Source organism: Dermacentor silvarum, chromosome 5, assembly GCF_013339745.2.
Source record: "Dermacentor silvarum isolate Dsil-2018 chromosome 5, BIME_Dsil_1.4, whole genome shotgun sequence".
In the NCBI taxonomy this organism is placed as follows: domain Eukaryota; kingdom Metazoa; phylum Arthropoda; class Arachnida; order Ixodida; family Ixodidae; genus Dermacentor; species Dermacentor silvarum.
In genome coordinates this window covers 160,402,058-160,429,373 of record NC_051158.1, presented here as the reverse complement: position 1 = coordinate 160,429,373, position 27,316 = coordinate 160,402,058, and the positions used below count along the sequence as shown (strand labels likewise).

Here is a 27,316-nt window from a genome sequence, read left to right as displayed (position 1 = left end):
CTTGTGTTACAGTGGCTACTTGTGTTGTGCTTGCGTTGCGGAGTGGTAGCTTTCCCGCGAATGACTTACGCTCATAAATAATGCCATATACTCATCAAAAGTCTACAGGCCAGCACTGTGCAGTTTATGGGTGCACAAACAACCAGCGGAAAAGAACGATTTTTGGGTCTATAGTCTGTCCACAACACAGCACTCCGCGAGAGCATTGCCGATGTGGTATGTTCACGCTGCACCGGTTTCCTGCATCACCTGAGTTGCGGCGTCTAATGGATAGCTGCTGTGAACCGGAAAGATTTTACAGTGTCGTCGTGGTCGCGAGTTTGCTCACGACATTTCGTTGGCGGAAGAAAGACTGGCGAGAACGCTGTGCCCGCGCTGCATTTGGGCTACGACAGAAAAGTGAGTTTCCGTTCTTTCTTTGAAAAGCTCACTAAATCAGTGGCCGTGTTTTAACGCAACGGCGATTGTAGCGTTTCCAGTGGTGGCCATCGCGCCCATGCTGGTAAAATAATGTGACAGTCGCATTGCTATGTGCATCAATGTTTATTTTGGTTCGCATTTCGTGCTGCGACCGCTGCCTTCACTGCGTTGCCACAAGTGCAAGTTAGTTCTTTATTCTATGACAAGTGCTTTTATGCCCGTGTTGTATAAACGTTCGAGTCTCGTGCCTCGCGAAACGGTCGGAATGCTCGCTTAGCTCCCGATCCCACTGGATCGATTCGGCCCAGCAGCGGCCGCCTGCACTACCACCACCCGGCGTTGCTGACGGCGAGGAAGAGGTGTTCGCACAGCCTCGGCGTTTTTTACGCGATCGGCGCTTGGCGCCGGTGTGCAGCCACCCAGCTGTGTTGAGAGCGTGCCCGGAATGCGACGTTGTGTCTTCGAGATGAGCAGCGCATTTCGTGATGGGTGAACACTGACTGAGTAGCGTTGCTTCTCGTACGTTTCGCGCTCGTCGTGATACAAGACTCTCCGCGCGCAATGCAAATAAGTCCTCGAGACTAGTTTTGGGGGCTCCCTCCAGAAGTTAACGGAGATCGCCTCATAACGAGGCCCTGTCTCTGGCGCGGTGTTTCGGAGCAGTGCGACGAATGGGGCTGGTGAAAACAAGGGCAAAAAAAAAAAAAACACGCACTCACAAAGACAAGAATGTAGAGTCGATACACGAGGAGGCGTACAGTGAGGCATCCGTTTTTGCGCGTCTTGTAAATTAGCGTGATCGTCACCGGCGTATCTTTAAAGCCACGATTTGTCTACACTCCCACGCACACCCTTCGCTTACCGGGAAGATGCTTCCAGACTCGTGGGAGATGTGATGCGGTGTGCGGTGGGGATGATGCTGGGATACGTCCCGTTTCTCCCCTTGTGAAACTAGTTGCGGTGAGAGGTGGCGCCAGCGTGCTCGCGGTGATGGGACCCAGACGCGTCTTAACGGAGGACGAGAAAGAAGCCGAGAAGAAGCGGCGCTCGGAGAAGAAGAGGCTTCGCTATGCGGCAAAACGCGGTGCCGAGCGTGAGCAGATGCTCGAAGCGAAGCGCGAAGCTCGGCGTCGCAGAGTTTCGGCAATGGGTCGAGAACAACGAGAAGCGATGCTTGAAACCAAGCGCCAAGCACGTCGCCGCCGCCGGGCAGCGTTGGATCATGAGCAGCGAGAAGCTGTTCGTCGAAGTGAGCGCGAGGCGAAGCAGAGGTGGTTTCGAGCGATGGCGGAAGAGCAGCGTCAAGAGCTTCGTGTCAGGGACAGGCTGTACAAGCAGCGGATGCGAGCAGCGCAAAGACAGTCTTGCACGTCCGCCAACTGCCACTTGACAAAGGATTTTGATGTGGACAATTTCAGAAGCGTTTGCAGTGTGTGTAACAGGCCTTGGCTCGGATCTGACATAACTGCCGTGTGCGAATGTCATGAAGCTTTGGTCCGGGAAGCATTCTCCGGGAAAGCGGTGCAGGACTTCGCGATCTGCCCCACGTGTAGTAACTCTTCGTTGAACGCTAGCAAGGTATCTTGTTTGCTGCTTTTGGCTTGGCATATAAATGCATTAGACGTTTGAACGGGCAGTGCATGTTGCTTGCGCTACCTTGAACAAAGACATAAGCTTTGTCAGCTCAAACAAAGCTTCGCATTATTTTGACTCCAACAGTGTATTGGAATATCTCCCATTATCTTATGTCAACCGTAGGATGGGTGTCTTTTGCGGCAGTCTTGACTTCTACCTCTTTGTGACAGCCTACTATTCGTTCTGTGGGCTTGATATTTGAAAGTACCGACATTCTGTGAACTCTGCCGCCACGCAGAAGATCCTCGCACGCCCTTTTGTCCTGCCTCTGAAATCAGCGCTTTTCTGAGCAATGATTGGCCCTTAGGGGCGTTGCCCGGGAAACGCGCGCGAAATGACGCTTTGCTTGTGTTTTTATTTTTCATCGATGCCATTAGCAGGCTACCTTCCTCTGGTGCGAGCCAAGCTAGCGCTACAGCGCTCTTACGATATCTAGCATCATGTGAGGATGGAGTCAGAGAAACGCCTTTTCACGCGAGCCTTGACTCGCTACAGGTGATCTGCAAAGAAGGGCAGGGATCTGAGGCTCTAGTTATGACATACACATGAAGGAAACCATCAGTCAGCGAAATCAAGGCAAGCAAGGGAGTGTTTCTATTTTTTTCTTTTGAAGTTGTAGTGTTAAGGTGGCGGTCCCACTCCGACGGCACGAGCCCCCCGTTTTCAGTACTTTTGGAGCAACCTTGGTGGCTCTTCTACTTAGGATATAAAGTTGTAGTATATACCATAAAAAAGCTTAATTCTTGTAGATTCCAACTGTATATAATATAAAGAAATTTATTAATGTGATTTAGAAATAAATGTTCAAGAACAAGCATGAGATACATGGTTTTTGCGAACTGTCTCAGTTGTGACCATATTTAGAAGAAACTACTGCATTGCGGCTTGCTCTGTAGCTTTAGGACATATTTATCTATTTCCTAGACGCAGCAAAATAGTGTTCAAGTTTTACTTTTTGGATAATTTGCTTTTGAAGATTGCCAAATATCGCAACTTCTGTTGTAAACAGCTCGCCAACTACACGCTCAAGGAAGGTAAATTTTGGATAAATTAGAGTTCAAGGAATTTCTATTTAGGACACAAAATTTCATTCATGTACCTTTATTAGGTCTCCTAATAATGCGACCTGAAATTAAGCAATATTTAGAATTCTGCTCCTACTTTTGCCCATTTTTGCTGGAAGGTAGCTAAAGCTATGAAGCTGCGGTTTAAAAGTAATAAAGGTACATGAATGAATGTTTGGTCGCCTGAGCATTGGGTGCCAACTAATCCCCTATCAATAGTCGACTGCTGGCTGAACGTCTTTGACCAACTAATAACCAAGGTAATTGGCAGCCAGCCAGGGCCCTACCTTGGGCTGCCATTGGTTGGCCGAGAATACCAGTTGCCAAGCACTGCCCAGTTGTTTACCAACGATCGGTCGTCAGTCAATTTCAGTTGGGTTCCACCCATCAATCACAAAATGACTATGTCCTTTATGGCCAGACTTTGCAGCGCTAAATATTGATTCGAGGCGGGTATCTGAAGGCCTCCTAAAGTGCAATCGAGGGACTAGCCTAGACACTTCATCCAGAGAACGTAATATCTCCATAATTTAATTATTCGTTAGAGTCAGTAATCATCCAGAAATTTCAAGTCAAACCCTTGGCCTGGCTACTTCTCCAAATGGTCGGTAAAATTGTCTCTCCTTCGACATCATGAAAAAAATTTATTGTCTTTCAAGCAGCTGTGATTTCTTTTATTCAACAAGAAAGCAGATGCATGGAAATTACTCCGAGGCACCAAGAATCTATCCTGCCACTAAAACCACTCGGGAGCAGCTTCATAAACAACAGCATTTCTGAGAACATCCTGCACTAGATACAATCTGCATTTAGCATAACATCAGTGGGCTGAAAAATATTGATGAATGTCCAAATATATAACATAAATATTCTAGCATTAAAACTGTATGCTATTAATACGACCGATATAAAAATGCCAAAGCCTATGTGGGCTATAATAGTACGCGTTATTGTTCATGCCACAAGGCGTTCAAACATTAAATGCTTTCATTGCACAAACAAGAAGATGATTAAGGGGGCTCACGGTAGGGTCAAGCAGGTCCCACTACTTTCTCGCGTTTTTTGTTTTAAAGTAGAACGTAAAAAAAAGAAAAACGTTAACTTAGGCGCGGGCGCCAGCCAATGCATAGAGCCGTCGCCCGCACGGCGGCCTTCTCAGCGTGCAGAGTGCGCAGCCAGCCTGAAAGAGGATATCGATAAGGAAAGCGCGGGAGTGGAGGAGAGCTTCGCTACTTTCTATATTAAGGGGCTTTACTATGGGCGCCACTGAAAGCCACCTAGCAGGTGGGTTTCAGAATCACAGATGCTAGATACTAATGCGCAGCTGTCCCACCTGCACACCAAGAATGGCAGACATATAGGGTTGCGATTTTCCATGCCTGTAATTGAAAGGAGATTATTTCTGTAGTGACAGTGTTCACGAGGAAAATGAAGCATACTCCACAGGAGTGGACATGTTCTCGATGTGACTGATTTGAGATGGACCAGTCCGCATATACACGAGCTCTGCTTTTTCCAGACAATTCACAGTTCAGTGCACAGATTCACCAACATGGCTGATCTAAATCAGATATTTCCTGCCATTCCTATGTTGGCTGAATGACTACACCAATTTATCAAAAACTCTATTCACATACTTCACATGCACCGTGCATGACCTTGAGTAAGTTTGTATAAAATTCTGAAGCCTCAATGAAAGTGCATGTGAAGGTCAACTTGGAGATCTTTGTTAGTCTGCTTGTTTGTAGTGAGTGAACCACAACAAAGCTGTTCTGAGAATCAGTTGCTTGCTTTTTCTATTGCTGGCTATGCTGGTGTAGAATGAAAGCATTTGTGACAGTGAATTTCCCGAGGACCTTATCACATCACGTATTTTAACATCCTATCAGTCAAATATGTAATCGGTGAATGTTATTTTGCAGGCTGTTATTGTTCCCCGGGGATCATCGGGAAGACTTTCGGGCTCATCTGAACACAGCTTTCGAGGCACAGGTAAATCTGCCATTTTGTAGGCTTTCATTACCATTTGTCTGCTTACTATGATGTTCTTGTTTATTCCTGTATAACTTGTGCGATGCGCAGAAAGCAAATGTGCTTAAAGTTGTTAATACTGACCATGAATCGGTTGAGACTCGTCGGCTGTGGGGTGCCGTGACGAGTCCGCAGGCTGAGCACACTGCAGCTCGCTGTGGACAATCGCGTTTGGGTTGCATTTGGGGTGTCGTAGGTGCCAAAATCGCAAGTAGTGGCATCTATGTGACCATCTAAAATCGAATTTGAACTGCATGCCACCGTGCCGTTCCATAGGTCGAGTGTTGCGGGCATGCCCCGCTCCATTGTAGGCTTGGCAATGCAAGACATTGAAGAAGGAGCAGAAGCAGTGCGAACGGGGTGTTTGATTGCCAATAGCTCCGCTTCTGCGGAACATATTGAAGTACTTTTTGCGGCAAAGTATTTCTGAAATAGCCTATTTTAACTTCAAATGCATTTCATCAATGAAAAGTGGTTCAGGGCCCTTTTAAGGGGAGGAAGGAAAGGCAGGGAGGTTGAGCAGACTTTGTCCAGTTTCTTACCCTACATGTGGGGAGGGAAAAGGGGCAGTGAAAGAGAGAGAGAGAGGGAAGGATGAGAGTCCTGATCGCACTTTCACATGCACTAAGCCAGGTGCAGCATATCAAAAGTTGTGCATTGAGTCTGTTGCCTTCAGGTACTGTAGATGAGCTTCAATGGGTTTCTAGGCTGATGAGCTGTGAGGCCAGGCTCCCATGGGCCCCTTTAAGAGCAGTTTATCGAAGCTGTAGTGTCGGCCAGGTACCACTGACTCTGATGTCATGTAGTATGGCTGGCATTGTGGCGAGGAATCTATCATCACTGGTTCTGACGTCAGTATGCCCTAGCCTGAAAGTGGAGACGACGTTACGCCGACGCAGCTAAACCAGTTAGACGTGTCTGCTTAGCCCATGGAACGTAGTTGCAGGAGCTGGGTCACAGCCTCCACCAGAATGTCTGCCACGAACCACTGGCTGGCATGAACTCTAGGTTGGCTGCTGTCTTAGCTGTCCCAGCTTGTATCTGAGCTCGTCCCTAAAAGTGCTATGTGTCGTTTCACCCATCATTTCAGCTATATTTGAAACGGAGCGCGAAATATCCTCCGTGCTCGAGCGGTAGGTGTTTACGTGCGATGGCGGTGAGCCACGTTTTGTCGACGGAAGGCGAAGCGTCCGGTCCGCCAGGCGACGATGTTCCCGCGCAAGCGTAAAAGTTGCGCACGACGGTATGGTTATTTCGTGGCTTTATTTAATGACATTCAGCACTCACCGGCGAGTTTGCTGCTGCAGGGGACGGAAGGGGGTTTGATGAAGGCGCTGAGGGAACACTCTCGAGAAAACTGGCCTCTGGGGACGCCAAGATATCCGAGGGCAGGATTATACACATTCCGAGGGCGAGAAATGCAGAGAGCACACCATCGGTTTCTCTGGCTCTTTTGCTGTTTATCATAGGCAGAGCACTGAGCCTGCGAACGCCGGGGCGCCGGGGCTCACCGCGCGACACCACATGAAAGGACACAATCGATCAACACTGCCGCTGCCCCTGAGAGCGCCTTGGGCCATTTATACAGCCCTCAACACTACACACACGAGGCATTTTCTGGCTGTTTCCCGCGAAGTCAACGTTTTTTGAGCCACGCAACATGCAACCAAACACCGTAGAGCGGAACAGGTGCGCGCGACGATGCATTGACCAAAAACGAAACTACAAAACTATCACGACCGGATGTATCGCCATGCCATTTTTTCTTTATTTAATTTTGTGCTAAACTTGTACTTCCTCGCTTGAAACGGTTTAAAAAGTTGGCAAATGCTGTTTACGTACGTTTAAGGTGTATTTCATTTTGCATTTTATTAACAGCGATAAATCGCTCTCGACCAATCGCGACCGGCCTGCATTTGTAATCTCCGACGTCAGAATGTGTAGTGCGGGAAATTCGAAGGGGCGTCAGCACCTATCCTTCAGTTTTTCGCTATTTTCTCGCCTATTAAACATCTGTTTGCAGTAAGAATGGTATCGCTGTGATCGTGAAAGGATAATCTACCATTTAAGCTCAACTTCCGGTTTCTCTTTAGTGTCCCTTTAAGGAAGGTACACTAATGCACTGCGAACCCAGTGACTGACAAAAAAGCTTCTGATAATTCTCGGGCGGTGGTATCACGGCTCTTTTTCAAAATCGTAGTGTCATGAAACATAGCTTTGGACTTGCATATTTTGCAAGTCCATTGCTAAATGGGAACCTGTGCCTGTCGGTATAGATCGCTCGTGTTCTTTAAGGCGCTCGTTAACACAGCGGCCTGACTGCCCTACGTACACTTTGCCACAGGACAACGGAATCTAATATACTACACCGACGCTACAATCTACAAACTTCGCGTGGTTCTTTTCACAATCTGGTTTCTTACTTGTTTTTGAAATACGGCTGCACAACATTGACAATTTCTGAGGAGCAGCAAACACTACTGGGATATTGTGTCTAGTGGCGACATTCTTTAGATTGTGAGCCACTCTATGGCAATACGGCACAACTTCAGGCCTCTTCTTTTTAGTAACACAGTTACTTTTGTGACGCTTTCCTTTCAGTCTCTGAAGCAATACCTCAGAGACCGAGGTCACCATCACACTTCGGTAACCCGCCGCCTTCAGCCTATTTAACTGTGCAATGAAACTCTGGTTCGCAGTGTGATGACACGATTTCTTTAACGAAGATTCTAGACACATCAAGGCAATGGCGCGTTTGACAATCTTTGAGTGCGCAGACGCATAAGGTAAAAGTTCCTTACGTGCACGTGGCGAGTACATCCAACATGCGTGATCTGCTTGTAAAGATAGCTGCAAATCTAAAAACTGGAGTTTACCGTCCCTAGATAGCTCACGTGTGAAAGTCAGACCTTTGCCATTGTCAGTGAACAGAGTTAAAATATCGGCTACCGGAACGGAGCATTCGTTGTTAGTCTGTTTTATCACAAGAAAATCGTCAACATATCTAAAAATTTGAACTAAGTCATTGTCTAAAGCACTCTTAAGAGCGCGGTCAACAAACGATAAAAAAATATTACACAGAGCAGGTGCCACACGTGTGGCACCTGCTCTGTGTAATATTTTAGCAAAATTAATATTTGTTACATGATATTATAACAAATATTAACAAATAACAAATCTGTTTAAGCCAGCCGTAATTTGTGGTGCGTAGCAAGAAGCTACCAAGAAAGAAAATAAACTTTCTTGCCGAGGCGGGATTTGAACCCACGTACCCCCAGTCCCAAAGCGAGCGCCGTAACCACTAGGCTATACAGCATACCTGCCAACTCTTCCGAATTTTCCGTAAAGTGTACGAATTTGGACCCGTCTTACGATTTTACGAATGTCGGCTCAATTTTTACGGAAAAGTGGTTATATTCGCGAAGTAGTTTTTAAAATTTTTAATAAATTCACACCGTTGCTGGTGGGTAGGGGCGCCACTTAAGTAGGGGCGCATAGAGATGGAGGTATGCGCCGTAATCTTTATTGTCTGCAGAGTAAGGAGATTTTTCAATCTGTGACGTTGCCTTCGTCATCGGATTGTTGGACTACCTGACGACGGCTGGAAGTCACTGGTTGTCGTTACTCTCAACATAGAGGCCAACCTGTACGTAAGTGGCGCCCCCAGAGACGACGGCGATTTCAGGTCGATGCGGCAGGCACAGTTTCGGTATGGGAGGCATTGGCTAGTCGTCTCGCCTGTCACCTTCGCTAGGCTTTTTTCGCGAGTACAGTAAAAGCTCGTTAATTCGACCCACGTTAATTCGGACACGTCCTTTGGTCCCGGCAGGCGTTTGCATTATTTAATGCAATGAAACTCGTTAATTCGGACAACTCTAGCGCGGAGCGCCGCAAATGTGCGACGCAAACGAGCCATAACTAGAGTGTACTCTACCATAACGGCGTTAGCGTCCACCGAAACGAAGCGACGGAGTTCAAATCGTACGGGAATGACAGCAACGCCAGAACGCTTCGTGCCTATTTGAGCCTTTAAAGCTTTTATTCTTGCGTTTGCCGGCGCGCATAGCACTGCGTTGGCCGCGTGCCTTCAAAACTGCGTAGTCGCCATCCGTGATCGCGTTGATAGCGGCTGCGCTTTCATCCGCAGCGGTTGCGGCAAAAAGTAGTTTCGTTTTCACTCTGTGTCCGTGCCGTCAGGGAATGAAATACGAACTCCTTGAAAAGAAAAAAAAAATAAAAATAAAAAGAAATTTGAGCCATTCCACGCCGCCGCGCGTTGTTTTCCATCCTTCTCCGCATCGCCAGCCTCGCGCGCCTCTGTCCCGTTGCCCTTCCGCCGCTCCGAACACGAATGGTCTGCGCCCATAGCTCTAAGCCACGCCACCCTCCGAAACATGAATGGACCGCGCCAAAACAACGTTAGCGTCCACCGAAACGAAGCGACGGAGTTCGGATCGTTGTAGTCATCACTAAAAATCGTACTGTAATGACAACAACGCCGGAAGGCTTCGTGCCTATTTGTTCCTATTCGTGCCTAGCTTGCGTTTACCGCCGCACATAGCACCGCGTTGGCCGCGTGCCTTCATGACTGCGTCGTCACCATCCATGATCGTCTTGATAGCGGCCGCGATTCCGTCCGCTGCGGTTGTGGCAAACAGTAGTTTCGTTTTGACTCGGTACGCACGTCGGCCGCGTGCCTTCATAACTCGGTAGTCCCCATGCATGATCGCGTCGATATCGACAGCGGTTTCGTCCGCAGTTGCAGCAAACGGTAGTTTCGGTTTGACTCTGCGTGCGTCGGCCGCGCGCCTTGTTGACAGGCGCGCGGCCGACGCATCACGTTGACAGCGGCCGCGGTTGCGGTAAGCAATAGTTTCGTTTTTACTCCGTGCAAAGCCGTCGAGGAGGAAGAGAGAGATTGCGGTTGTGAAGAGGAAGAGGCGCACCGTCTACATCGCGATGGGCGGCGACCCGGCGACATTGGCGAAAAAATAAACGGGATGTGCGCGCGCTAGTGAAAAGCGCGTCTCAGATGAAGACGCGCGCCGCGGCCGCAATGTGAAGCAAGTCGCGTAACCTTCGCCGCTGCAAGCTCTAATCAGTCGCGAGTTGACGAGAATTGCAGCTTCCGCATTGCGTTTATGCAAAATAGAAACAGAATTTGCTGATTCATACTGCAAATAAGAGCGTGTTGACGTAGTAAGAATTCGTTTATTGTTTTCTTGATACCCTCGATAATTCGACATTCGGTTAATTCGGACATTTGTTTCGGTCCCGTGAAATCCGAATTAACGATCGAGCTTTTACTGTATGACCTGTTTTGTGGGCCTCGCTTTTTTTTTTTTTTTTTTTTTTTTTTGTGCGAGTGCTGCTGCATCGGGCGCAGTGCGACTCCGGCACTCCGGTGTTTCGTAGCCGTAGAGGCTGCGAAGTGTGATGGCGTGCTCGAAGCCTCGTCAGTACTAGACTCTCTCAGTACTTTCAAGTGTGTTTGAAGTCGTACTCCTCGGCAGAATTCCCGTGCACCCCCCCCCCCCCCACCCCCCGTTCGCGAGTGTACGAATTTGAAAGTCTTGAGGTTGGCAGGTATGCTATACAGCCACGCATGCAGAGTGTGCATTTATGCGAACCATATGATTGCGTTCAAGCATTGTCGTCTTCGTCCACAGCTGGCGTGTTTGTACGCTCGTCCCCTGCGAGGTGGAGAGGTTTTGCATGCTATGAGAGCGAGAGAGAGACGCATTCACGGAGCAGGTGTCCTGGAACGCGGTGTCAGTGTTGCCAGCTGCGCTATGCAACGTGCAGTGACGGATGTAAGTCCGAGATCCGCGAAAAGAAATTATCATTATCATGAGTAATAAGATGAAAAGTTTGCGGTGCACTTCTGGAAAATGTTAGGCTATGATCGCCCAGCTTCGTTGTTTCAAGCATTGTGCGGTTGAGTGCAAGGTTAAGTGTTTTTTCTTCCCTTTCAGTTGCAATTCTTACCTTTTTTCTTTTTTGTATTGGTTCCCTTGATCTGTGACAAAAACAAGCTCAAGTTCAGGCACAATTTACACTCTAGTCTGTATACGAGAACCTCGTTCGTATGTTTTAGAAAAAAAAAAACTAGAGAAAAGTGTGCTCACTGGGAAAGCATACAATCCGAAGTCACTAAAATGTTTGGCAAAGTGAACTGTAGCTTGCATCTATGTAATTCAAAGCGTTGTACGAATCATTGTAGCATGAGACACCAGCATGGGCCGAGCTGGTGGGGTTCGAGTGACCCAAGACGCATGTCATTTTCCTGTTGCATAGTGTTCTAAGAGGGCAGTGGCAAATCACAACAAAATCGAGCTGGGGGGTGACACCGAAATGTGCGATGCTGCCAGAGCGAAACAAAATGCTGATTTCACGCCTCTGCAGCAGGGAACGGCAGCCCGTTTGGGTTATTTCAAACCGTTTGGGTTTTTTATCGCTGGCTTTACTCGACATAAAGTATAACAAAAATACAGACGTTTCGCCACCTATGCGGGTGGCATCGTCAGTACACAAATGACGCGTACTGACGATGCCACCCGCATAGGTGGCGTTAACATCTGTGTTTTTGTTAAAATTTGGTCGAGTAAAGCCAGCGATAAAAAAAAACTGAAGTACGTCTTTCCCTGGCTTCTAGAAAATTTTTTCACATTTGTCTTATTGCCTACAAAAGCGTGCAGTAACGCAATAAGGTTGGTGGTGATAGCCGTGTATGCGGGGCGTGATGACCCGCAAGAAAATTTGCTGGTACCTGAATAATAAAAACGGAGTGCACGCCTGCATTTTCACGTGATATAGACAGGCGAGTACTGCGCGAAAGCTGCGGCAGCAGGTGGCTATTGTACTCGATTGCAGGTGCCTCACACCTTTCCTTGTGTACACAGGATCTAGCAGCCGGAAAACTTATCATACAATCCCAGTTTGGTGATGTACTATACATTGGTGCCGAAAGATTGTGTTTTCCGGGAACGTATCAATTGGTAAAATAGAAGCATAACTGTATTCTATCTTTTGTGTCCTTGGCGCCGAGAAATCGTACGCAGCAGATTCGTATCATCAAGGTCCTACTCCATTTTGATTCTGTGCCCCTCGCTGTGGGAAATAATAAAAATGTCATTTTCTTTTCATTTCTGCCCAGACGCGGGAGATGCAACTACGACCGACAGTGAGCAGCATTCCATGGCCTTCTTGTTGCCCAAGTGGGGACATCTGCACAGCACGAGACGACGATAGTTCCCAACTCCACGGTGCGCTCCGTTGGACTAGGGTTCCCATGTGCAGAGGCCAGCGTGGGAAAAGCATGTACAGGCACGCAGACAACTGCATCCAGTGATGCTCCACTGCATGTGGAGAAGAAAGGTGATTGCAATGTTCAAAGCCTGGAAGCATTTAAAGACATAGGCTCTTACCTGCAGCTGAATTTTGCTTGCATAAGTACCCACAATCGCACAACAATTTTATGTTTACATGTACTGGCTCTTATACAGGGTGTCACAGCTAACTTTAGCCATGCTGTTAAGAAAAGCACTGGTGCAATGTGCGATTATGAAACTGACACTATTTGATCATCAGTCCTGCTTCATTGCCAAGATTGTGTGCTAATTGCTCTGCTAATAATAAAAGGTTGATTTTATAATTTCTTTCATTCAGTGCGTTTTGGATGGGAGAACTGTTGTTGCACCCTAAAACAGCTTCTTCTGTCGTTTTCATTGCACTTGGTCCTGCATCATAATTTTTTACACGTTACTTATAGCCTGGAAAATCCAAGAAGTGCCACATTATTTTGTGCCTTCACGCTGTCACACCAGCTGTCCCAAAAGTGATTTGAAAGAAGTAATTTTACTCATTACCTGAATTGGCAACCGCCTGGTCATTGTGATAAGCTGCAATTGTCACGCAGAACAGGTAACTCACGATCAGTGGAAGCCGACACCGATAGCTTGCCACTTCATGCAGTTGCCTACTCAGGCAGTGAGCGGAGCTAGTTCCTTCAAATCAATTTTGGAACCATCAGTGTCGCGTGCGCAGTCGCTTAAATACACGTCACTTTTTCTATCTTGTGCACTAGAAGTAAAGCACACAAAAAACAATTATGCAGGGCATAGTGAGATGAAAACGACTGAATGGGTGGTTTTAAGACGAACTAACAGTTTTCCCATTGGAAGTCATGCCCTGGATAATAAAAAAACTTCCTTAGGTAATGTTTTCTCATTAGCCGTTTTTACACATTTTCATACCATATGTAGGTTAAGCTTGAAGTGCATGGCCTGATCGTAACTGATTACTTCCTGCTCTCTTCGTATCTCCGCTTATGGCTGCTGTGTAAACTATTGAGACAAAAATCTGTTTCTGTGTAATGTTAATTCACCTCTTGAGTGAATCTGAATATAATTTTTCATGTTGCTCTATAGTTGAAGTACCCTGCATATTAGCTGTCTTCGCCTCTGAACTGTCCATTTCATCATTCATATGCTGATATGAGGTACAATTGCTTTGATAATTACAAATTTTCAAACGAGTGCATACTAATTTACACTAATTATATGGCTAGCGCGTCCAGGCCGCAAAGGAGGTGTACGGCTATGCCATCCAATAGTTATTTGTCATGCTTGTGTGTACGTGTTGTGCTGAAACGGAGTGATTTTCTGACCTTACTCAGGAGCATCCAAAACTCCGATGCTCCAATATTCGTTGATGTACTGTACGATGTTGTGCGCCACATGTATCCAATATAACAGCCTTGTTCAAAGAAAGATTGAGTGCCGCGTAGGCATTTGCATCACAAACTGCATTACCATGCTGGTTATCACACGAAACTACATGTTTCAACATGCAGAAGCTCAATGTTGTCATGATGGTGCTAACAACCTCAATCCAAGCTCTCTGAAGTTCGCCGCAGCACTTGACTGCAAATGATGTTCAAGCAAGAAGTTTGCGTTCTCTTCACCCTAAAAACGAACTGTCCTCGCTTGTAAAAAAAAGAAATTGTCTCGAGCAAAATGTTGAGAACACAACCATTGTAGTCGTCGCAGCTCTGCGATGCTGAGATTCGCCATCCATCTGGCTGTTCGGCACCAATCGTTTGGTGCAGGGAGAGATCTGTGAAAAGAATCAGAGTTGTCTAGAGTAGTGGCGACAAGCATAGGTCAGTATCACGTATGGACTGGCTCATTTCACAGGCATGGCGTTGGTGAGTGACAAAGGGTATTTGTGGAACCAAGTATGCATGGGACTTAGTGCTTGCTAGCTTGAGTGGACGTAAGTACGAACAAGTGTGAGTGCCAGTTAACGTAAGTACAAACGAATGTCAGTGACGGTGAGTTTGATTGGACCTTGGTATGAGTATGAGTGACCGTCACCTAATGTGTGCATGAGCGTGAGTAAATGTGAACAATGAGACTATGAACACGAGTAGGAAAGTGGATGCTGATGAGTGTAACTGTGGACGGGTGCGAGTTAGTACGTAGCCTGCAAAAATATCGGTGAGTGATTATGGGTGAGCATCCACTTTTTCTTCTCAACTATGGTGACGCGACAGGCCAGGTGCGCTAACAACCACCGCTTCCCCATGTGCTAGTAGATTGTAGGGTGGAGTGCATGCGTGTTTGTGTGCTTTCTCTTGGGAATGGTATACGGTCATGAACTACAAATTGCATTGTCTATGCATTGTCGATGGGCAAAAGTGGGCAGGCCTCAAAAGACGCTGGAGAGAGCAAGCGATCTCTTGCACGAGACTGAGGGCTCCCAGCTGGGTGCAGCAGAATACAGTGTGTTCAGCACACCATTGTTTTTCTGCAGGCCTGGCTAACGTGACAAGCTTGGGTGAATGGAGCAGAGCCAGAAGAGTGGCATCACGCCTTGTTTCTCACAAGATTGGTCAGGCCACGGCTGCTCTGCAGTTCAACTTGCCCGTGGCTCACAAGTCTGTTCAGTGTGTCCCCAGAGTCAAGAGCAAGTCGACACAGTTCTCTGGTACTAGTACGAGGACGTCGAGGAGTCGGCCGACAAGAAGGGCTGCGGTTAGGCCAAGTTCTGCTTCAGGTAACTGGCACAGCAAGAGTTCCCACAGTTGCCCACTTAGTCGTTTGTGTTTCTTTAAACCCTTTCCGTATGGAAGACGAGCTGAGCTCGTCATGTGTATACAGTGAAATCTCAATATAACGAATTTCAGGGGGACGTGGCAAATTGTTTGTTATTCTGAAAGGTCATTATGATGAAAGCTCCAAAATTAACCTTGTCGCCCATCAGTTTATCAATTGTCACCGCACGAGCTGTCCATGAAAACGTTGCTCTTGGCTCTCGGCCTGCGCTGTTGCTATTTTCCATAGATTCCGCCACCACGCACTGCCACAGCACCATATGTAGAGTGGCGCGCACGAAAGAGAAGCTGATGCCGAGAAAACCACCGACAACGAAGGTCCATGTCGCCTATAAAGTGTAATGTTTCTTGTTTGCTTGTTTTTCATATTCCTTGCCATGGATGCAACTGTCTTGCTCGAGGCGGACACCTGAACTATTCCAAAGTGCAAGGGTGTGTAAATGACACAGTCTGGAAAGTGCAACCGTTTGGTATCCTCGCCTGCACAGAGGTTAATTTCTCCGCACGCCTAACCGATACGGCTGCAGAAAGAAGCGCGAAAGAAGGAAGAGACATGCCTCTGTTGCTGGACGACACTTGCCTGGGCGGAGCATGCGCTCACAAAACCTGATGCATCGTCACCTGCACAGTAGAACAAAGAAATGTCGCTTCCGGCACTTTCTTTTTTTTTCTTTCTTTCTTTATTTTTCTCTGGCGCCATCCTGGGTTTGCTGAACCCATGCGTCGCAGCGCCCGCTTTCTGTGCCTTGTCTGCTAGTCTACTGTTCCGGCTGCCGTGACTGGATACACGGAAATCTAAGAATCCCCAGATTTTGGAATATTAATTCGTAGTACTGAGGCATTGTTTGCATGACACAGAAACTGAATAACCATCGTTATTCTGAAAAGTTTGGTATTATGAAGTTTGTAGTACTGAAATATTTTTACATTGAAGCTCTAAGCTGTCAGCAGGAAATTTCTGACAAGTTTGTTAATCTGAGACATTCTTTAATGTGCTGTTCGTAGTAATGAGGTTTCACTATACGCGCAAAATGATTATTCAGGTGCCCGACTTGTCCAGCGCTGTTTTATTTTTCATGCAGCCCTCAAGACAACTTGAGCTCATCGGTTGCTCGGTACGTGTCGAGAACAACACCAGATGTCACAAGGAGTCCTTTGAAACGTGAAGTTGTGAACATAGACTTTTTTTATTTTGTGGTTGTGTCGTCAGACCTCTATTTCAAGATGGAATGAGTGAATGTGGGATGAGTGAACGCTTCAAGCCATGTTAAAAAGAAAAAGTGTGACGATTTGGAGACCTCAGCTTCATTGAGTGAAAGTGGTTTAGAACTGGCCTCCGACAACAGCGATGAGTCATGGATGGAATTCTTCAGTTTTGTTGGCTCCCCTGTGTGGAGTGAAGCCCACCTTTGTTACAGTCTTGAAGTTTTTTCTAATAAACTTCGCCTCTGTGACCTTTGTGAACTTTGTGTTCACTTGGTCTTGATTTACATAATCAGCGGAATCGTTCCCACACTAGAAATTCCGTCCTTGATGCAAGGTTTTTAAAGCGAAGCTTTTAGCCTCTAGTTGGTCGGGATTTCATGCAGGGTGCTCACCCAAAAACAGACAGCTGCGGCCACCCAGACAGACCTCAAACAGCAGCTCGAAAATCAATCAATCAATCATTTTATTTTAGCATCAATGAGAATCAATGACACTTGGTGGGTACAGACAAAAAGCCATTAATCAGGCTTGACAGGGTGTGTACCCCCGGCCTTGGCAAACAAGGCACATTATTATACAGTACAGAAGTACAAACGAACCAAGCTGGATAATATACAGAAGATAGTTTTCACTCAAAGGTCATAAATGCGCTAGTTAGGTTGGCAATGCTAAAGGCACTGATAGTGCGATTTTTATACAAATACGAACATCATTTCATATCTGAAGTGAGCGTGTTACATGTGAAGCTCTGAATTATTAAGTAGCACAGGTGACTGGTATTTTAACATTTGAGTGCCGTAATTTGTTCGTGTTCTAGGCGCCCTCCAGACTTTGCGTACCCTCAGGCTGCGCACATGCTCAGCCCGACTTTCTGTATAACCCAGACAATTCTGTAAAAAACATGTCGTTTTCCGTAGCCAGTGTATTGCGTTTCTGTAACATTTAACGGTAAACCTCATTCACTGGTAATAGATTCAGAGCCTTGAAAATTGGTTCTGTGTGTGCATCAAGTGCAGCTTTAACGATGTTTCAAAGTGCTTTCTTTTGGAGTTTGTGTAGTTTTTCAGTGTTTGTTTTGGTGGTTGTGCCCCAGACTATGTAACAGTAAGATAGGTTGAACAAAAATAGTGATTTGTAAATTAACAACTTCATGTTCTGAGGCAGAATGCAGTGAAGTTTGCATAAGATGCCTACAGTTTCTGAAAGTTTATTTAAGGTTGCATTTAATTGATCTGTCCACATCATATGATCTTCAAAAATGACGTCAACGCTTCTAGCTTTGCGGGAAATTTCTATAGTTAATGACCCTAATTTTAAGTTGTTGGTGATATTCGGGCTTTTGTTCTGAGGGCGAAATAATACTGCTTTGCCGCATTTAAGTTCAACAAATTGGAATCACTCCGTGTGTGGATTTTTCTTAGTACTGCGTTGCCTTTTTCTATGAGTTTTGAAGGGTCATGGCCTGTTATAAAAATACTTGTGTCGTCTGCATGAATGATAAATTTAGTGTTTACACAAATATTTACGATGTCATTTACGTATAAGTTGAAGAGTAAAGGGCCCAAGATACTGCCTTGAGGCACACCAGCAGTAAGTGGCTTGAATTCCGATACAAAGTCAACAGTGACTAGCTGCCGACAATGATGAAAGTAAGAAGTGATAAGTTTTGCGAAAGTACCCCTAAAGCCATAATGTTGCAATTTCCCAAACAAGGAATGGTGATTAATTGAGTCAAATGCTTTTGAGTAGTCAATGAAAATGCCTAGTGTCCATAGATGATCTTCAAATGACTGCAAGATAAATTAATACCTTTTGGCTCAGAAGAGCCATTTCAATTGAACAACCTTTCCGGAAGCCATACTGGCAAGGCGTAATAATGTTACGCTTTGTTGAAAAACAACATGCGTTTATATATCAATTTCTCAGTGCATTTCAAGAATACAGGAATTATTCAAATAGGTCTGTAGTTAGAGAAATTATTGATATCACCGCCCTTGTATATCACGGTTACTTTTGACATCTGAAGTTGTTAAGGGAAAATACCAACAGAAAACATAAGCTTAATTACATGCTCTAGAATTGGCGCGATAGTATCGATAACATATTTTACAGGTTGTATCTGCAAGTCATCAATGTCGGTACACATACTGTTTCTCAGAGACGTAACAGAACTTACAATTTCATGCACAGCAGTGGGAAACAAGAATGAACTTTCCTGTATTGGTGTTCTTAAATGCTGGATGCATTCGGGATCGTGCTTACTTTTTACTAATTATGTGAAATAGTCGTTGAAAGAGTTCAATAATCGTGTATCTGTTAGTGTGTTGCCTTTAACATTAATTAAAGGGGTTTGTGTTTGAGTTTCGGCGTAACAAAATTATGTTTTCTCGTATACTTGAATTACAATCGGACGCTATCGTGTCTGTATGGTGGTGTGTAAGTCGTACTTTACGAATGTTCGGACACATTTTACTCTGAGAAATTCAATTAGGTCAATACCACACTTGCACCAGGCGGAGGGCCTGCATGAATGAGCATGTATGCTGCACTTCCGCACACGCGTGTGACGTACGTTGCTTGTGGTGGTGGTGCTCGTCTAAAGTCTGCACCAGCTTCGCTGTAGATACTTTCACAGGATGGAATGGAGGCGGAGTTTTTTTCTTCTTCCGTCCTTGATGGGCCTTTGCCTAGTTCCCTGTGGTTTCATTTGGCTGGTTGGTCTCCCCGCTGAATGAACTAGGCTGATCTTGTAGATGGTGTAAAGAAATCTGGGCTGATACCAGAGACTGTAATCAAAGATGGTGATTTGGTGGGCTGACTCTTACACCAGTGTTCAATAGGTGTCCTCGTAAGGATATAAACGAACCTCTGACAGCAATAGCCTTGTTTGTGACATTTATGCTTTCATGAGTTATCGTGTGTCTAATAATCACAGAATGAAGCTGTAAATGCTCTGACGCGACTAATAATTACTACCGTAATTGCACGTAAATAGCACATATAATATGTAGCGCAAATAGTGCAAGTGGGGACTTTCTGTCTCTCAGAAAACGAAAACTATGTATATTACGATTATAACGCGAAGTGCGTGCACAATTTACTCGTCACTGCTGACATCTTTATCACTGTCGGCAAGAACGACAACATCCTCCATGCCACCAAGGTTATTGGACAGGCAGCACTTCAGGAGTGCCCGTGACACAATCGAACATGGCAAAGCCATGTTGTGTGATAAAACACGGCTCCGTATGTGGTAGTAATCATGGTGGTGCCTAACGGTTTAGCTCATTGTAGTTGTGCCAGAAAAATATAAAGAAAAAAATGCTGTTCTTATGTCACGCATGCGAATTTATAATGTGAGGCATGTTCAGAGGGCAGAAATCCCGAAAAAAAAAAACGAAAAACAAACTTGCATTATATTTGTGAAAATACAGTAATAACAGTGTTGATCATTCCTGATGTAACTTAAAAACGCTGCTGTGAACATCTCAGTGAAGTTTTGTAGTCACGCACTGCACGTGTTTTGCAGTGTTTTTCCACAGCACTGCGCTCTCTGTTAGTTGTCGGCGCCTTGCATATGTCGTCATATGCAAGATTTCCGTAGACTACTGCTATTGGCCGATGGCTGGCATCAATCAAGAAGGGTGTTTGAATCAGTGAGGTTCTTTATACTGTTTCTGTGTGTAGAGTCAAACCTTTATATAATGAACCTCAATTTAACGAAATTCGTGATGTAACAAACTATTTTCATTTTGCGATCTTAGTTTCATTCAAAACCGTGTATTTGTTTTGCTATTTAATAAGGTGATCTTGAGACACGGGTTCGATTTAATTAAGTTTCTGGCCATTTCAAACGTACTTAGAGCTTGTATGGCTAGTAAATCTAGCAAAAAACTAAGAATTTCGGCCTAGGAAAAAGTTAATTGCACGCGTCCTTTCGCATGAGAAGTTTATAAGTGGTTACTGACAAGGTACTATCCACCAGGAATGTTCTGCGGAATTTATGAAACTATTTTTCCTGCTGAAACTTTAAAACTCCGAATTAACAAAATTTGCAATTCAACGAAGTTTTTCGCTGCATATACTGCTTCGTTATATTGAGGTTTGACTGTACTTATTGATGCACTTTACTAAGTGGGCTGCAGTAAGCGACAATCTGCTCACGGGTGGCTGTGGCCGACCACGGTCTTCCGCGAGGAAATTACCTTTGGCCACACTGCTTATCAGGGTCGTAGCCACTAGGTTTTGCTAATTCTGATCAGTTTTGTACACTGAGCTAGCCTCGAACTAAGCGAAACTTAATCCTTTGAGGGTCAGTGCCGTAAATATACGGCACCACGAACAAGTCCTATATGATCGATGCCATATATTTATGGTACCGTCTGTATGCTTCAAAAACGCATCAATTTTTCAACTCTGCTGCCCAGCAATTGGATACAAAAAAATCTTTTTTTGCTTGGAAGTCTCTTTCATATCATTCCATGGCATCTTTAGCTGGCATTTCAGCGACTGCTCGCACATCTGCGCTTTCACAGGGAGCGAACGCACGGCGGAGAGCATACGCGACTTCCCAGTGGAAGGGGAGCGGTGGGCGAGGAGGGCTTCGAGGCACCCTAGACCACGGTGCCCTAGAGTGTGCATGCCCGGCCGCTCTCCCACTGCGGTGTATGCACGCAGCCCTGCTGGTTTAGAACTATGCTCAAACAGCCGTGCTGTTTGAGCATAGTTCTAAAGATGAACCAGCGAGTCCTCACCAAGATATTACTCATGCTGTCATTCAATCGTGATTATGCTGCCGTTGTCATACCGCCGTCTTGCTGTCATGGTCATTCGATAGTCTTCATTCCAACTTCGTCATCTGTTTGTCGTCCTACTGTTGTCCCCACGCTATTGTGTTCATAAGCTCGTCATCATCTCATTGACCTCATGTCATCGTCGTCGTGCTGCCATCGTCATGCCGTCGCCATCATTTAGGAATCGTTTTTTCATTGTCGTCATGTGGTCGTCATTCCATCAAAGCCATTTTTCTTTCTCATTACACCGTCGTCACAGCGTTGGCGTCATGCAGTCGTCATCCTGCTATGCTTATGGGCAATTTCAGAAAAAGAGTACCATAGCAAAGTGGGACAATACCGGAGCATGTCGCATATAGCCGAAGCAACGAAAGTCTGAGAATGTCCACTACAGATGCTAAATAAGTGTGACTTCAGAAATATGGTGTATCGCTACATTGCTCGAATGCTAATTGCATTAACTTCTAAAGTCGTGAGATGTGTTCTGCGGAAATTTTCTTTTTGTTTCGCTATTAAGTATCCAGTTGAATAAAACATGCCCATCAATAGTATTTAACGAAAGTACGATTCCGTGAATATGCTCAGACATTTCTAAAATATAACTTTCGCCGCCAACATTTTTGGTGTTTACGTTTGTATATTGAAGCAGTTACTATTACTGGGTGTCCCAGGTATTTAACAATAGACATTCTTATCATCGCAGTCATTACAATTATAAGTGTTTGATATAATATACTTAATATGATGATACATGCATTCTACATGCCTATCACTTAGCATATCATCTTTATAAACACCTGTGTTACCAATTTTGCAGTTTCATTCAGAGGTGACGGCTTTCAGTCTGAAAGCAGATGAACCACATCCAGTCGTAGTCGCTTCTCCAGCGGGCCACAGTGACTTGAAGATTGGCGTCTTTATGAATGTCACAATATTACTTGTGTTCTACGTCATAAAAAATATTGTGGCATTCAACAATTATGCGTATTCTGTGGCTAAAATGCCATGGGACAAGGTAGTTGGTGGCTGCACTTCTCATGGAAACACGGACAAACTAATAGTGCCCGCTAAACAAACTAATAGTGCCATTCGTTTGTCAAGGACCACAGGGGACCCCCGTTTCCTCCGTATCTTCCAGTGATCATGATCAAGTGGCGACCATTGGAATATATATTATATATATAGATATACACACACATATATACTTAGCCTATCCAAAGCAGATGGGCAAATATCAACATACAAGCCAAGCATTGCAAGTCCTGTAGTGCACTGCAGGGCAGAGGCCTCTCCCTGAGATCTCTGGTACAAACCCTTGACCGGTGAGGCCAGGCACTATATTTGTACACTAAACTACGCGACACCTGCACAGGCAGAACTTTTGGCCATGTGGAACGCCTTACAAGACAATGCAGCGCCATCCACCATCTACACCGACTCATTCGAAGCATTAAAAGACATTGAAGACCCCAGTGTGGAAGATATCACTGCTCTACACATCCGCCAGATTCTACAGCACAAGCAGAAGAATGGCATTGACGCTAGGGTTGCCTGGACATGTGGGGAGGGAGGGCCCAGGGGGGAGGTAACGAGGTGGTGCATGGTCTTGCCACCTCACAATCTGGAGTTTTACCTTTTCGTCTCCAACCTCTCCTACGCGGGTCTCCCGACCTTGGTGACCACCCCCATACAGATTTGCCGCCGAACTCTCATTTCGAAATGGCACGAATACGTCGCTTCCTCAAGTACGCTAACAGGGAGAGACTCAAACATCTCACTCCTCCTCACATCTTTAAGGACCTCGCCCTCAGCCGATCCCAGGAAATATTCATAAATAAAGTACTTGCCAACACAGCTACTACCCCTGACAGAATTCATAAATGGCAGACGGCTGACCAAAAGAAGGGCATTGACGCCTCTGCCCCCCCAATATGCACCTTCTGCCACTCCGTATGTGAAGCAAACTTGCAGCATCTCATTTTACACTGTCCCACGTTAAATATTTATCAAGACGACAGCAATATTTTTCTGCATTGCCACATTGAAGCTTTACAGAACGACATTCTCGAAAACCCAGATCACCTAGTAAAATTAGCCCACTTTGGCATTGCTAGTGGCCTGGCTCGCGCGATTTAGTGGCTGTCTACCTCTCCTCGTATGTCCCTCCTCCCCCACCAGCGACCTTCGGTCCTCCCTTTTCTTAATAAAAGAATTCATTCATTCATTCCAATTACCCCTGTCTTGCGCTAGCCGATTCCAACTTGCGCCTGCAAATTTCCTAACTTCATCACCCCACCTAGTTTTCTGCCGTCCTCAACTGCGCTTCCGTTCTCTTGGTATCCATTCTGCAACTCTAATGGTCCACCGGTTATCCATTCTACGCATTACATGGTGTCTTAATGTATACATTTCCACAAATCACTTGTCGCCACGTTGATGCAGTTACAAGAACGACATCAAACGGAACGGTGAGCGTGATGTTCAACGTCGTCACCAAGGGCACGAAAAAGTTCGGCTACAGCGTTGAGAGCACCGGCTGTATGCAAAACATTAATATTTGCCTGCCTTTCTGGTAAGCTTTAATTTTAACCGCAGTGATACGCGTGCTGCTTGCAGCAGAAGGACAGAGTGAGCAATGCAAAGAAAACTTATAGTGCTAATTTTTTAGGCATCTGTAGGCGACCAAGGAACAAAAGCTACTTTGTGAAAGTCTACTTCAAAGAAAAAGCAAATAAATTGGATTTTGGCAGAATGTATGAAGCATGCAAAAGATACTATGTTGCATGTGAAAACATGTTGCTTTATTGGTTTGCATGTGTTTAATATGCCAAAAAGAATGTATGGATGTAACAGATGCTACGGCATATCTGTGAGATTGTTAGTTCCTGTTCTGCATTTGACACCGCATTAAAATGTTTCTTGCACTAACAAATTGGGCTTGCTTTCAGATGCTGAAATTCGACACAGTTACAGACTGCTTGGAAATGTACAAATGTAAAGTTTTACGAACTATTGAGTATTTTTTTACAGTTACGGAAGAAGACTCACAATATTTTACAAGTGAAGAATCACCAGTGAAGGTAAATTGGTGCTGGCGGTAATGCTGGGTTTAGTTCCTTGTGGTGTAGGCATTACACTCTTACACCGCAAACGATAGTGAGAAACAATACAACTGAGTACAAAATGCACAGGCAGAAAGGCAGTATGTATGGTAATTTGCTCGGGAAGGCATCAAGGTGTAACAATTCACAAAGATGACACGAATTGTTCAGCGAAAATCGAACAGCAATACCATATGCAGCCGCTAACAGCAATCCTCACTGTGAGTTAACGCTCTTCTAGCACATTTTTCAAGCAACCACAATGTCGAAACGAATAAAGCTGTTAAAGAAGCACTTTTCTGTAATCGTTCTGATACTAAAACACAGCGTGATTTAACCCAGCAACGAACGAGGCGAGGCGAAAACCTCGTAATTAAAAAAAAAATGAATGTGCGTGAACCACGTGACGACTTACCGAGGACCACCTTTTCAGGCTGGAACAGTTCGAAACTATTGAGCTACAACTAGCCCAAAGTGATGTTTACGAGGCCTCTCCCAGACACGCACCCCATAAAGAAAGCTGGGCGCCAGGCTAGGGTTGCGTCTGTACACAATTTCTTAACCGGTTGGGTCTCCAGTGGTTGGTTTCGAACAAACCACCTCTCGCCGCCGAGGTGGACGCCTTAACCACTCGACTACGGCTGCAGTTTCTGCATGAAGCAACTAGCAATTAACAGTTCAACATACGCGAAGCCACACATAAAATAGATCCAAAAAGCATGAACTGCGTGATAGCTGGTGCACCAATCTAAAGAGCCGCATAAAACCTGCAAAAATTGGGAGGACGCTTAAGCTTCGCTTTTAAGAGTGGAACACGATAGCATTCAAAGATCCCCGACTGCTACTCATGGTTCCCGATGACTGCAGCTTATGCAACCATAATGGTTACTAGCAAACACTGGTGGCGAACGCTATGCACGTAGGCGAGCTTTCTGGTGGAAACGCGGCCTCTTGCGTGGGTTGATCCTGGAGATAGTGCACAACCGCGCCAAAGAAATTACATAATTTTCAGGTTTCCGTATTTGTTTTGCACTTTTAATATTTCAGTCTGAGTATATTTAACATAACAGGCATGCGCTGTGTTTCATTTCATGACATTTGCTTGTGGATTGTCATTCTCAAAATTCCGACGAATAGCTTTGCCAAGAATGCAAGACAAGGTATGAGCAACATTAATGATAAAATGGTGTAGCATACCTAAACGTGGTTGGGGATGATTTTCTCGGCCACGGGTGCCAATGCCGATGCCGGATTTTCTGCGACACGAGGCCCTAAACGCTGTCGCGTTAAAATCGGTCCTTGCAAGGCTCAGCAGCTATAGCATACAACACAAGGCACTCGTGCAGTCATGCACCCTACCTAGAGCAACACAGTAAAGAAGTGGCAAATGGTAGAGGCAGCAAGCGGCACTCAGAACCTAAGCGAAATGCATTTAATCACATGCTGCACTGCGGACAAATTGAACAAAAACATAGGTAGGCTGAGATCAACTTTGCCGCTTGTCCGTCTCAACATGATTGAGTGCAACAAACACCAAGTTGACAAAAAGAAAGTGCGATAGAGAATTTCCCGCCGAACAGCGGGGCGATACATTGCTGCCGGTGCTCCCGCTACCCCCCCCCATGAGCCTGTCGGAGAATGATTAGAACCTGAGAACCGTGTCATTGGCAAATTTTTACAGGTATTTGACCACCCCACCGCACAACGGCTGTTCTTCGACATGCCTTGAAGTTTTACGTACTACACACGTGACAGGTGCTGCTTTTTAGAGAGCAGCTCTTAGGAACCCGTTCCTGTGACGAGTGTCGGCATAAGCATGCGAACGAGCACAGCGAAAGACGAAATCAAACGCAGAGTGCAGCTGGGGATGAAAGACGCGAAGAAGAAAGTGAAGGAGGGGCGTGCAATGGAACCGTGTGGCCAAAAGTCAACTCAAACCTCATCTCACTGCACGCTCCTTTCTCGTTAAGCTTACTGCCCTGAGGTGATATTCCAAGATCTTCGTCGAAAGCACCATTTATGGACGACCGAAATTGCATAATTTTGGCATGTTCATGTGGAGTCAGCTTATGTATGGCATGTTACAAATTTCCAGCACTGGGTGTGAAGGTCTAGATAGTCATTTAAATGCATGCATACCTGCCAAACCTGTGAACTTTAAATATCATAAACATCTCACAGACACGAAAATAGGGAGAGGGAACGGGGGTAGAAGAAAATGCACACATTTTAATGTATCCACTTAGGTAGCACCCCGCTTTTGTGGAACATTGATGCACTTTATTAATGATCACTTAGCTTGGACACAGCATACAAGCAGCAGCAAACATGGAAAAGCACAGATTTGCAAGTAAGACATTTTTTATATCACAGTTACTTTTTTAGTGACTTTCCTGCTGCTAATTTTGCCTGCTTGCTCAAAGCCTCTGGTATACGATGCCTTGTGCTGCCACAAGAGGGCAGCACAAGTATGATCACAATTCCTTTTTTCAATGCACTTTTGTACAGCAACTCTGTTTTTCATCAGCTTTAAAACTTTTTAAAGAGAATGTATTTTCTTGAAAGTTGACACATTCATGAAATCATAAAATAAGCCCAACTTCGTAATCTGTACGACAAATTCGCCACCTTGTGCCATGTGGGCCAGCAAGACTTCTTTCTTATCAAACGCTCATGATCACATGGACATGTGGGCGTTCTGACAGGAGCTCTCAAGTTTGAAAAACACAAAGCAACTCTTGCATTTCAGTGAATGCCCCGCGTCATAAAGCCTCGTATGGTGTGGCAAAACAATTTCTCTCGCAAAGAGCAAGGGGTGCAGAGCACGGTACTACGACTTAACGTGACTATGCATGTGTCTTCGCAGTCCAACCAGAGTGGAAAATGGTCGCAAACACTTCACACACATGAGTAACTCTTTACTCGTGCATTCATGAGACAACATCACTT

At 45.4% G+C, this 27,316-nt stretch overlaps 1 protein-coding gene and 1 long non-coding RNA gene across 3 annotated transcripts in view; one reads left to right on the top strand and one right to left on the bottom strand.

Moving 5' to 3' along the window:
• Positions 1–22,375, top strand: LOC119453825 (uncharacterized). Of its 2 annotated transcripts, none has more exons than XR_005192456.2 (5): positions 1–399; positions 5,042–5,111; positions 12,307–12,527; positions 14,967–15,209; positions 16,350–22,374. It is a non-coding gene; the product is annotated as an uncharacterized LOC119453825 (long non-coding RNA). The 2 variants fall into 2 exon arrangements; XR_007467403.1 differs by lacking the exon at positions 1–399 and adding an exon at positions 484–1,998 and having other exon boundaries at positions 16,350–22,375.
• The window catches only part of LOC119453824 (uncharacterized), a 63,555-nt gene that overhangs the window by 11,054 nt on the left and 25,185 nt on the right, over positions 1–27,316 (bottom strand). The window lies entirely within an intron of this gene.